Raw genomic sequence first — 11167 nt, 5'->3', positions numbered from 1 at the left:
AATACAAGCTTTTTGAGACAGGAGGCTATACATTAAGTGACGTACTATTAACAGTTTACATACTTCAGATCTAAGTGGCCCCTTACAAAGTCAAGAAGGAATGCTATCTTTTAAGGAGCTGTCTGTCTTGTTGATGCTAGGAGAATGTTGCTCTTTATGGTTGAACAGGTATGTTTGCTGATGGGGGACGTTTGGTCAATGCGGATATACAATGCATAGTAGGGGGGAGAGAGGAGGCCAAAGGGCAGAGAAAATTTTAAGTATTTCTTGTCTTGCCATAAAGTAGGGATTTCATTTCACAGTGTCCCCCTGTTAATCATTAATCTTTCAATAGGAAGCACTAGGTGATCAAATATTTGGCCCCTTAAAGTCAAAGCGGCTGCTTGCCTGCTCTAGGGTCCATCATGTCTCTCGATGCTGGGGCCCAATAGCCCGGTTCTCTCTTTTGGTCGGGGTTATACTAGCAGAATGTTCAGCAAGGATTGACAGCCGAGTCTAGGTTATCCAATAAGGGACTTAAGCCAGTTTTCCTTGCATGTGCATTATGTATGCCCATTATTTTATAACAAACTGTAGATGTGATCTTTAATTTCAGGTCATTTAGACATCATCATCTTAGTGTGAGCAGGCGAAATACAGTGTGAAAGTCAAAAGCCTATCTCCTTATAAGTTCTACAAACTGTAATTTAAATTGGTAGTAGGAGCAACAACATCATTTTCCTATTATTTCCCCTAAACTTGGAAGAGGATTGTTCAGAGAAGAAATTTGACACTTCAAATAGTGTGGCCAAGTGGTCTTACCACTGGAAAACTGATAGGTGCCAGAGTGCTCACGTTGCAGATTACCGTCACAGACTGACAGGGGCTGTTTCCAGGGCTACCCCTTGGTGACCTTGAGCCCAAGAGAAATCGATATCTATCTTCGTAACCAACCTGGGGAGAACTAGGGTCATAAACTTGTTCCATAAATCCATTAGGTCCAGTTAGGAGCTATGCAATATTCAATATCTAATGGAAAGGAGTATTATTCAATATCTAATGGAAAGGAGTATTTATGGCCAGGTTCAAAACAGACATCATTAATTGGCCAGGGTCTCATTTAGTGATATTGGTGGTAACATTAGCTTGCATGATGTAAAGCTTCTTTCTTTAATACAATTTCTGAGGACCCTCACTTAGAGTCTTGGAGAGGAGAACTCCACCAAGGCAACCTGGGAGTACTAGACATAGGCCACAAACCCAGCAATTAGACTGATTTTTGAAACTTTCATATGATTGAGCCTAAGAAATACATTTAGCTCATAAGCAAAAATGTGAGCGATTGTCAAAGTAGAATCTTGGGTCAGCTGTCTACTTCAGATGTTGTCTTCTTCTTGTCCTGGTCTGGTAGTATACTGGTCTTAGTTGAAGTCAGAAACAGGAGTTGTAGTTCATTCAGGAGAGGCCTGGTAAGGTCCCTTCCAATGTGGCCATAAACAGTTCTTTATCTGATATCTTTTCCAGTATGAATAATCTCCTGGTTGCAGGTCTTGGCACACCTGATTTTCATCCAAAATTAGATTGCTGCCATAAATTTCAGAAACAAACTTTTGAACTTTACAAAAAGTTATCTGGGAATTGCATCTAAATACAGACCTCAATGAACAAAACTAGGACTTAATATTCACTGAAACATAATCTTTTTCTCTCTAAAAGTACCTGCATTTCTACCAAATATAGCCAAATTAAGACTAATTTGTTGGCAAAATCAGTCTGGTTAATTGAGACTCTCTTTAAATTGGCTGTGCTGGAACTTTCCATAAAGAATCTCAGATTAAACTTTAAAACGTCAAGGCTAGGAAAAATGTACCAAGTGTGTCATAGATTGTGCCTTTGGTATCTGTAGATTTGGGGGATGGATTGGGGTGAATACTTCTCTTCTCGAGGTCCCCAAAATACCTTGAGATTCCTGCATCTGTTAGGAGGGATTCCTGCATCTGTTAGGAGGTGGCCTTCCTTATGTACCTGAGAAAGCTGCTGGGAACCTAAGAGTTTCCAAATTCTGGAGGGGTCAGGTAGAGGGAAAAGGTAAATGTTTAAATTTTACTTACAGAAGTATAATTTAAAGGTTTCCTTATATCTAGAAAACACAGATTAAAAACCAATAACATTTCAGACAAAACCCAAAAATTATAACCATCTTCATAACGTTTGCTCAGTCCTATGTGACTAATCCTTGATCTTAATCTTCTGTTAACAGTTTTATGAAGCCATCGGGTTTTCCATTAGAATTCTTTAATTCCTTACCCAGTTCAGTGGTATGACCTGAAAGTTATCAGAAACCTGTACTTGTCAAAAAGTCCTTGCTATGAATCTTCTTGAAGATGAAGCATTTTGCAGAGAGGATCAGAGTACAATGATAACTGTCTGTAAATGACAAGAGACTTAAAAAGTCAAGGTTAAAGGCTGATTACAATGCAGTTGAAAAGAAACTTGGTTGCTGCTGTGACATAAAACATTTGAGGTAATTACTAAAATTATGACTGATACCATTTACCATGACATACCAGAGTCTAGGAGTTCATATAATTTCTCGGATGTGTACATTAATAATGTATACCCACAGGATAGAATCTAAGAAGTTTTATCACCACTTAATGCTTCTTAACATACCAAATAAGCCTAATGAGTTTAATATTCTTCTCTCTGAGATGTAGAGAAAACAAGTATTTCGAAGGTTCAAGGACCCTTTGTAAAACCTCAGAGTTAGCTAGAGGTCAAGTGAACTTCATTTAGAATTCGATCTTTGGGAAGTTTATCAAAAATATCAAGAAGTTTTAGAACACTTGATCAAATAGAATCACAAGTCACTGTGAAACAATACCCATTCGCTTAATCAAATGACAATAAAGGACCTTGATGACAAATACAGATCACTTCAAGGCAAAGACCCTCACACAGTCTCACACAAAAGTTCAGTATTTTAAGAAAACTTTGTCTCCTTAGAGAGAAAACTAAATTCAGGTTTTGTATGACTTCTTTACCCATAAAATTCATTTTCTAAATTAAATTCTATCTTATCTTAGCCAATTCTGACCACGTGCAAAACTCTGTGTTCTTCCTCCACACATCTTCCATAACTTTCTGTATCCTTATTCCACTTATCTTATCCTTATCTTATCCACTTCCCTTTCCATTCAGAAACAACCAGCTCTAAGAGAAAAATCACTTTTTTTTTAACGAAATGCATTTCCATTACTCATACTTTTTTTTTTTTTTTATGGAAAATACACACCCTACTTTCCTTGCATACTCAAGTGTTTCGCCTTATAAGTCTTAACCTTAAAACCTTAAACGGTCATACCAGCATTTCTTGGCTGGCACTTATGAATGTATTTCATAACCTCTAGAGATGTACACCTTCTCATAGCATTTCTTTCCTCAGTGTGGTACAAGATATGTCTAATGAACCCAAACATCTTTAGTTTCTCATAGGACAAAAGTAGGTAAACTTAGACCTGCCCAGAAATTAATGCTCCCGTATTTTGTCCTAGTTGAAATGACCTGGATAGTGAATGAATTCTTGTAGTTTAACTTAGTTTCAAGTTACCAGAATCTAGAGAGATACTATCCTTAAAGCAGATTTTCCCAAAACACAAATATTCCAAAGAGTTTACCTAAAAGCTCCTAGATCATTTACCTCTATTTTATTTACTTAAAAGTTTTGTCATATTGGGGTTTTTTGCTGACAGACTTTATAACAAGGAATAGTAAGGTCTTCTTTGATTTCTAGTAAACCTAGGTACAATAGAAGTATTATACTTAATGCTGATAACTCTAAAGACATGTCTATATTAATCAAACCAACAAGCTTAAGCTAACTTTAATACCAGATATTAATTCAGTCCTGAATATTTCCCAGATCATGTGAACCTGAAGTTCATTTTGGCCAGTTTCTTTTGTATTTGAGTATTTATATGAGCACTTAATTTCCTTCAAGCCAATTAACTAGAGCTCTTTTACAGATTAATTTTGGCAGTACCACACATCTGCAACACACATAGAGATCTGTACAAACACAGAGACCTCATAGTTCCCATCCGCAGGTTTCAGCCATGAGTCAAGTACAACAATATAAAACCCATCAGTTACAAAAGAGATTGGATTCAAGTCGGGTTTCTGGCAGATGGAACAAATGAAGGTCACCTGTCTAGATGGCTAAACCCTTTTTACAAATATTTATGGAAAAGACACTTAAGATTTCTATTTGTCTCTGCCAAATCAAGTTCCAAATTCCCTACCCCATTTCCTGAAATTTGTATTTTAAAAAGATAGTGGAGATAAGGGTTCCTAGAGAAGACCAGGTAGAACATTTGCATCTCAAAGGCATAGGAGGAGAAAAGCAAGTTTCTCCTAGGATGACTCTGTTCCCTTAAGGCCAGAAAAAAATCTTTTCCTCAATACTTACAAGCCTCTTAAAATAAGTAGGGGAAGTTTGGGGAGTAGTAAAAGGATTGGTGGGCTTTGGATTATTTCTGGAGCTGCACCTCTGGTCCTGTAAAATACTAGATTTGTAAAAACGAGGAGAGTTGGTTTTTTCCTCAAAGAATTGGGTGGCCACCTCAGTGTATCAAAGGACTGACACACCCATTCACCTATAATGGAATATTTTACTTTCCCTCATTTAGCTTAGAGGAGAGGGCCCCCACCAAAAAAACATTCCTATCAGGCTCCAGATACTGGCTATATAGTCAGTTTAGTCAGACCGGTGGCCTTCCATTTTGGTAATCCATTTACACATACTTTTGAGGATCCTCCCTGGACTTAAGAAACTCTTTAGTACAGCCCTCAGTTAGGCCTTTGATCTGAAGAGTCTTGCCTACAGCCTCACGTGGTCCCTTTTCTAAAGGTAACCACTTAATAGTCTCTTTAGAGTGGAAAAGCAATTCAGAAGATTATTACAATGACTACTCAAAGATAGAGGGGAGCAGTAGTTAAGGTTTTAGGTACCTTTTAATATCATTACTCTTTCATCAGCCTTCTACCACAAATCCTTCAATAAGGCTATTTTGGGCTTTTTGAAGGCTTTTGGGGCTGCCACATACCAATTAAAATAGGTATGTTAGTTTAAGATGTGAGCTGTCTAAAATTTTAACAATTTACACGTTTCTCAAATTCAAAAGATCCATGAAGATAGCCCTACATATACTTTTCGCCGCTATACTAATGTTAGAAAAGAGAAAACCACCACTGTTATTTCCAGTAGGCCCTGCAGGCACAGATCCAGAAGACCACCGGCTTTAACTACACACTCAAAAAAATTATTTGGGAATGTCAAAAGAACCCCACCTTGGCCATTTCAGGGCCCAATTTTCTTTAGTTCCCAATTAAGTGCTTGTAAGCATACAAAAACCCAGCCTGTATTTCCATAGGTGACTTGTTTGCAAGGGAGCTGTTTGGCCTTTGAGGCACAATTTCCCAGTATCAATTTCATAGCTGAATTCAAATATGAGATATGATCTGAACGACTTTCTGAGGACAGTGTGGTGGATCGCACGTGTGCTGCTTCTGAGTCTGGCACCCCAAGGAGTTACCCTTGGGTTGGTTCGACTTCTTTTACATGGCTTGGTTTCTCCCTACGGGAACCTAGAACCATCAGAGGTGCCCAAAGTGCTAGAGTATCAGCTTCTGTTCGTGCCTTCAGGTTTGAGCGGTACTTACTTAATGGTCGTGGTGGGTCTCCCCTATAGGACCACTGCATGTCATGAGGATTGATTCTCAGACACTTCCGCAGGGTCCTCAGTCGCCTGAGGATACCTTGAGGCCAGAAGGAGTAAAATGGCCCTTGATTCTTCAGAGCTGAATAATTCAGTCTCTCGTTTCACTAGCAAAAGTTTTGTTCAGACCATACATCAGCTCATTTTTTTTGATTTAAGGCAAATTTAACATAAACCCAGCCACCTATGTTTCCCTGGGCCTCTGCCCAGAACCCCTAGGTCCTGCCTAGGAAATGCACTGGTGCCCCTTAAGACTCCCAAGTATTACGTTAAAACCAGCTCAAATAAAATTTTTAGGATCATCACCCAAACAATGAGATCCAAATATCAGAAGAGCTCATGGGAACACCAAAGGAGTACCGTGAAGCCGGTGAGGCTCAGTGGGCCCACGCTGGTACCAAGCGCCAGTTTCGGATAGACTCCAGGTGTCCTCTGGCTGGTGTCTCTGATATCCTGCCAGCTGTACCAAGCATATGTCGACGAAAAATTAATCGGTCGATCTAAGAAAGAAATGGAAAATTTTATTTGAGCCAAATTTGAGGATTATAACACAGGAAGAGCATCTCAGAAAGCTCTGAGAACTGTTCCACCTGTTAGAAGGCACAGTTACATAAACTTTTTGAGACAGAGGGCTGTACATTAAAGGACATATTATTGACAATTTACACAATCCAGATCTAAGCAACCCCTTACAAGGTCAAGAAGGAATGTTATCTTTTAAAGAGTTGTCTTATCGATGCTAGGAGAATGTTGCTCTTCATTGTTGAGCAAGTATTTTTGCTGATGGGGAGGCTTGGTCGATGCACAATGCGGATACACAAACCACAGTAGCAGGGAGAGAGGAGGCCAAAGGGCAGAGAAAACTTTTTTTACTGTTTCAGTTTTTCTTGTCTTGCCATAAAATATGAATTTTATTTCACAGTCCCTTTTATAATCTGCCCATGACAGCTATTCTGGCCTGGATGGGAACAGCTCACTACCAGCTTTGGCCCCTTCCCAACTAAGTCGCCATGTCTACATGTGAGCCTCTGTTGCTCTAAGTAAGTGGCCTTCAAGGAGTAAAAGAAGTGGAATTAAAAGAGTAAAGAAAAGTCAAGAAGATTCTCAAAGCGTAAGTGTCCTCATCCTGGTCTAGAGCGTGCTGATTAGGTATCTAAATAAACAGTTACAGCCCTGATGATACACGTGAACAGGTGGCGTCCTGAAGTCATTGCAGAGGCCTCAGCCCTGGCAATGTTTAGTGCAGGAGAGGAAAGCGTGTTGTATTTGTTCCAGGGCAAATGAAACTTTCCCAAAAATCATACCTCACCTAATCTGTTGTTAAGATTTTGGAAGAGAAGGAAAACTTAAATTTAGTAAGCTGAATTTTGCTTTGTGGAGAGGGAAGGATGAAACTGAGCCATCTGAAAATACACATTTTATATCGTTATGGAGTTTTTCTTATATAATAAACAGTGAGGTAGGCACTGGAAAGAAAATGCTGAATAAAATGGCCATGGTCTTCAGCCCTCACCCAACTCACTGTCTATAGGGATGACATACTTCTAAGTATTTCCTGATGCCAACACAAAGCTCATTTGACTATTAAAAGTGTTTCCTGCTGTTTTCCCAAATGTCAAACTCGTGTCTTTCCTGATGCCAACACAAAGCTCATTTGACTATTAAAAGTGTTTCCTGCTGTTTTCCCAAATGTCAAACTCGTGTCTTCCCATATCCATCCATGTGGCACCAGGCCTAACTCACCTCAAATCCATTATCCCCATCTCACACTTACTCCTTTTTTTTTTTTTTTCTTTTTTATGGGCGGGGAAGTATTTCAGAATCATTATTATTATTTGATCTCAAACCAAGGTGAATCATCACGTTCTCTGAGAGTGAAGTTCCTGAAAGTCTTGCTTCCATAAACCATCCATTGGCCAATTTGGAATCTTCTCTTGAGAAAAAGAATCAGTCAGCAGGTATTTGGGGAGAGTTTCTGTTTTAATCTTACGAAGATAAAAGTTAAGGCCCCTATGAATGTACTCTTTTTCAACTCTGAATGACACACTTTCATTCAGAGATCCTTAAGTTAAACTAAATTTAGTGTCAGGATCAGGCTTTGAGAGCAAATTGATGAATTTAAATTAACTGCCTTGATGGAAGACAAACTGTAACTATGGTGTACCCTTCCTTCTTCTATGCCCAGATAGCCTGATCTTGATGAGCAGCTTCTCTTGGCACTATCTGGCCAGAGATTTCCACCTAATTCATATGGTTTCTTTGAAACTCAAACCGCAAGAACATAATTTCCTCCTTCTGACAGCCTGTGGCCTCTGAAGTGCATTCCTCTAAGGCTAAGACATCAGCCTGAGAGGGTGGCCACGCTAAATGAGGTCTTATAACAGATAGGATCTAGGGAGAAGTGGGTGAATAAGGATAATGAGCTTAGTGAACAGCAGTAGCTAGGTATTGAGCATTCACTGCATGCTCAGGTACACGGAGCCCCTACAACACCACCACGAGGCAGCTACTAGTATTAAAGATCACACAGCTAGGATGCAGCCACAGAGTCATCTTCAGTTCAGGGGGCGAAACTGCCCATAGTCACCACACTATAGAAAAAAGCTTTACTCTAAAATCCTTTTTATCCTTGGTTACTTGCAAAAGAGAGACCAGTTTTTAGTAAAAGTTTTCAGCTATTGAATTTGTATTGGGAACCCTCGGCCAACCACATTTCATACACACAGATTTAATAACATTTGAAAAACATAACTGATAAAGGACTTCAATGTAGAATATTAAAAAAATCTCAAAACCAGTAATAATAATTTTAAAAACCCAATTAACAAATGGGTAAACTATTTGAACTGCTTGTTCACCAGAGATGATGGCCAATAAGCACAGAAAAAGATTCTCAGTATCATAAGTCATTAGAAAAATGCAAATGAAAACACAGTGCTTTCCCATGCTTGCTGAATGGTTAAAGATTCAGTAGTCTGTTTATACCAAGTGTTGGTGAGGATATCGAGGAACTAAAACCCTCGAATACTGGTGTTTATGTAAAATGGTAGAAACATTTTAGAAAATAACTTGGCAGTTTCTTGCACACTCACCAAATGAAAAAGGCATTCTACTCCTTGGTATTTACGCAAAAGAAAATAAAGCAGATGTCCACATAAAGACCTGAACGCAAATGTTCATATCTGACTTATTGGTAATAGCCAAAACCCTGGAATACTTGTATGGCCAAACTGTGGTATATTTATACAATGGAATACTATTAATCAACAAAAAGGCCTGAAATATTGATACATTCAACCACATGGATGAATCTCTCAAAATAATTATATTGAGCAAAAGAAGCCAGACATGAAAGATTACATAATTTATGATTCCAATTATATAAAACTCTAGACAATGCAAACTACTCTACAGTGACAGAAAGCGGAGCAATGGTTGCCTAGAAGGGTGACAGGGAGGGATAGGACCCAGGGACCACAGAAAGGTGAGAAACTTCAGGGAACAACAGATCTGTTCACTGTCTTGATTATAGTTATGGCTTTTCAAAACTTATCAAATTGAACATTTTAATATGTGAAGATTATTGTATGTCAGGTATACCACAATAATAAAGCTGTAAAAAAGAAAAAGAAAAAAATGGCAGTTGAGAAACACAAAGATTTCTCTGAAATTTTCACTACTGGTGGTTTGTGGCATTAACGTTTCTGGGGATATTTTACGTGTATTTTGTGGGACTCTGTAGTACTCAAAATATTCTAATTCTAGTGTATAATTCTGAAAACTTTGATAGCTCTGGAGAAAGTGTTTGCCTGCAGGGAAGTCTCCCCATTGTCTTTCAAATCTACCAAGTAGTTTGGCTGCTTTTCCTGATACAGATTTGGCTTAGGCTTGACTACAAGTATGGGAGGCAATACTTGGTGACCCTCCTGACAAGTAACCTACTGATGGAACCATAGATCAAACAATTCCCCAGGAGATGTACATCTGGATCATTTCAGGGTACTTTTTAAAATGGTCCGTCATTTCAGAATGCCAGAGAAATCTGTTTTACCACATAGAAAAAGGAGACTTCTGTTTATATCGGTAAGATCTCTTGCTTGGTTCACTGAGCCTGAACCCCTGATTGCAGATACATATTTCAGTTCTCCTTAGTGCCTATGATTAACTTCTGTTATTGACAACAGTAACAACAAAGTTACATATATTGAAGGCTTGATGAGTGCCCAGTTAACAACTTCTTTCTACCAGAGGATATTCAAAACTCAATAAATAACATTCGTTATTTAAGAACGTCACCACTTCTGGATTTTCAGCTATAGCATTTCAATCCCAAGAGTGAACCTAAGCTTTAACAACCATTTTTTCTCCACATTATAGTACTATAAAGTGAACGATTCTATGATGTATTTCACACATTTTTGAATGTGCATCAGAGTTTTGTAATAGTCTATGGAAAAACACAAAAAACTTTGCAAAATGAAATCAAGCAAATTATGAGCATGTATTACAGATATTAGTATCAAAGTATATCTTCTCAAATCTACCCTTGGGAAATACTTGAATCCCTCAAAAATAGAGATGATTTTTCAGGCAGTTTTATTATACGTTTCTTGTGATAGAATACTTTTACTTTGTTATTATAAATAAATGCATTTATATGCATATCTATGTATACATATATCCACACACTGTACACAATGATCATTAAATATGGTCTGTTTATATTTTTCCCCAAGACTTATAAAAGTAGGAATGCTGAATTATAATAAGTATATTAGTAATCAAATGAATTTAATTTTTACATTTCATAGATGTGATTCAGTTTCATTTTGTATTATACTTCACATCATGGATTCAGGCCTAGGCAGCATTTAATTGACACTTTTAATAAACTCAGAGTTATTTGTGAGCTAACAAATCCTAATCCTTCAAGACAGAAGTGTAAACAGGACCCTCATTCATGAGTCATATAATTATTTTTTCTTTACTGAAAATAATTTTTATTTGATCTACCACCATATGTGTATCTATATTTATTTACACACACACTGAAATCCACTCACTCAGTCCTATACACACACTCTAATGCAGAAGATCCATTAACTGAGACATTCATTTGTAAACAGAAAATGGTTCAAATATAGTACATTATTCAATCAAGAAAACAGATTTTTTTTTTTTAATTGTGTGGGGTTTCTTTTTCCTGGCAAAAAGTAAAATAATTAGTTCTCTCTGTTTTGTGGATTTTGATTGCACTTAGGAAAATGTTTGATAATATTCAAAATACTGATGAGGTTTTTAAAACTATTTTAGATAATTTACATAATTTCATGTGCACAAGAGCCACTGCCCTCATGCTGCTTTTTACGGACCACAAGTCACTAAATAATACTGTGATTTTACTCCTATGC

General features: G+C 37.7%; 1 long non-coding RNA gene across 1 annotated transcript in view; it reads left to right on the top strand.

Annotated features, from left to right (window-relative positions):
* Positions 1-6831: 6831 nt before the first annotated feature.
* Positions 6832-11167, top strand: part of LOC114901013 — a 28627-nt gene continuing 24291 nt past the window's right edge. Inside the window, exon 1 of the long non-coding RNA XR_003794990.1 lies at positions 6832-6867. This is a non-coding gene — a long non-coding RNA (uncharacterized LOC114901013). The remainder of the gene's footprint in view (positions 6868-11167) is intronic.

This window comes from Monodon monoceros, unplaced genomic scaffold, assembly GCF_005190385.1.
Source record: "Monodon monoceros isolate NGI ecotype Baffin Bay Population unplaced genomic scaffold, NGI_Narwhal_1 Super_Scaffold_19, whole genome shotgun sequence".
Taxonomy (NCBI): Eukaryota; Metazoa; Chordata; class Mammalia; order Artiodactyla; family Monodontidae; genus Monodon; species Monodon monoceros.
This window is presented reverse-complemented; position numbering and strand designations above follow the sequence as displayed.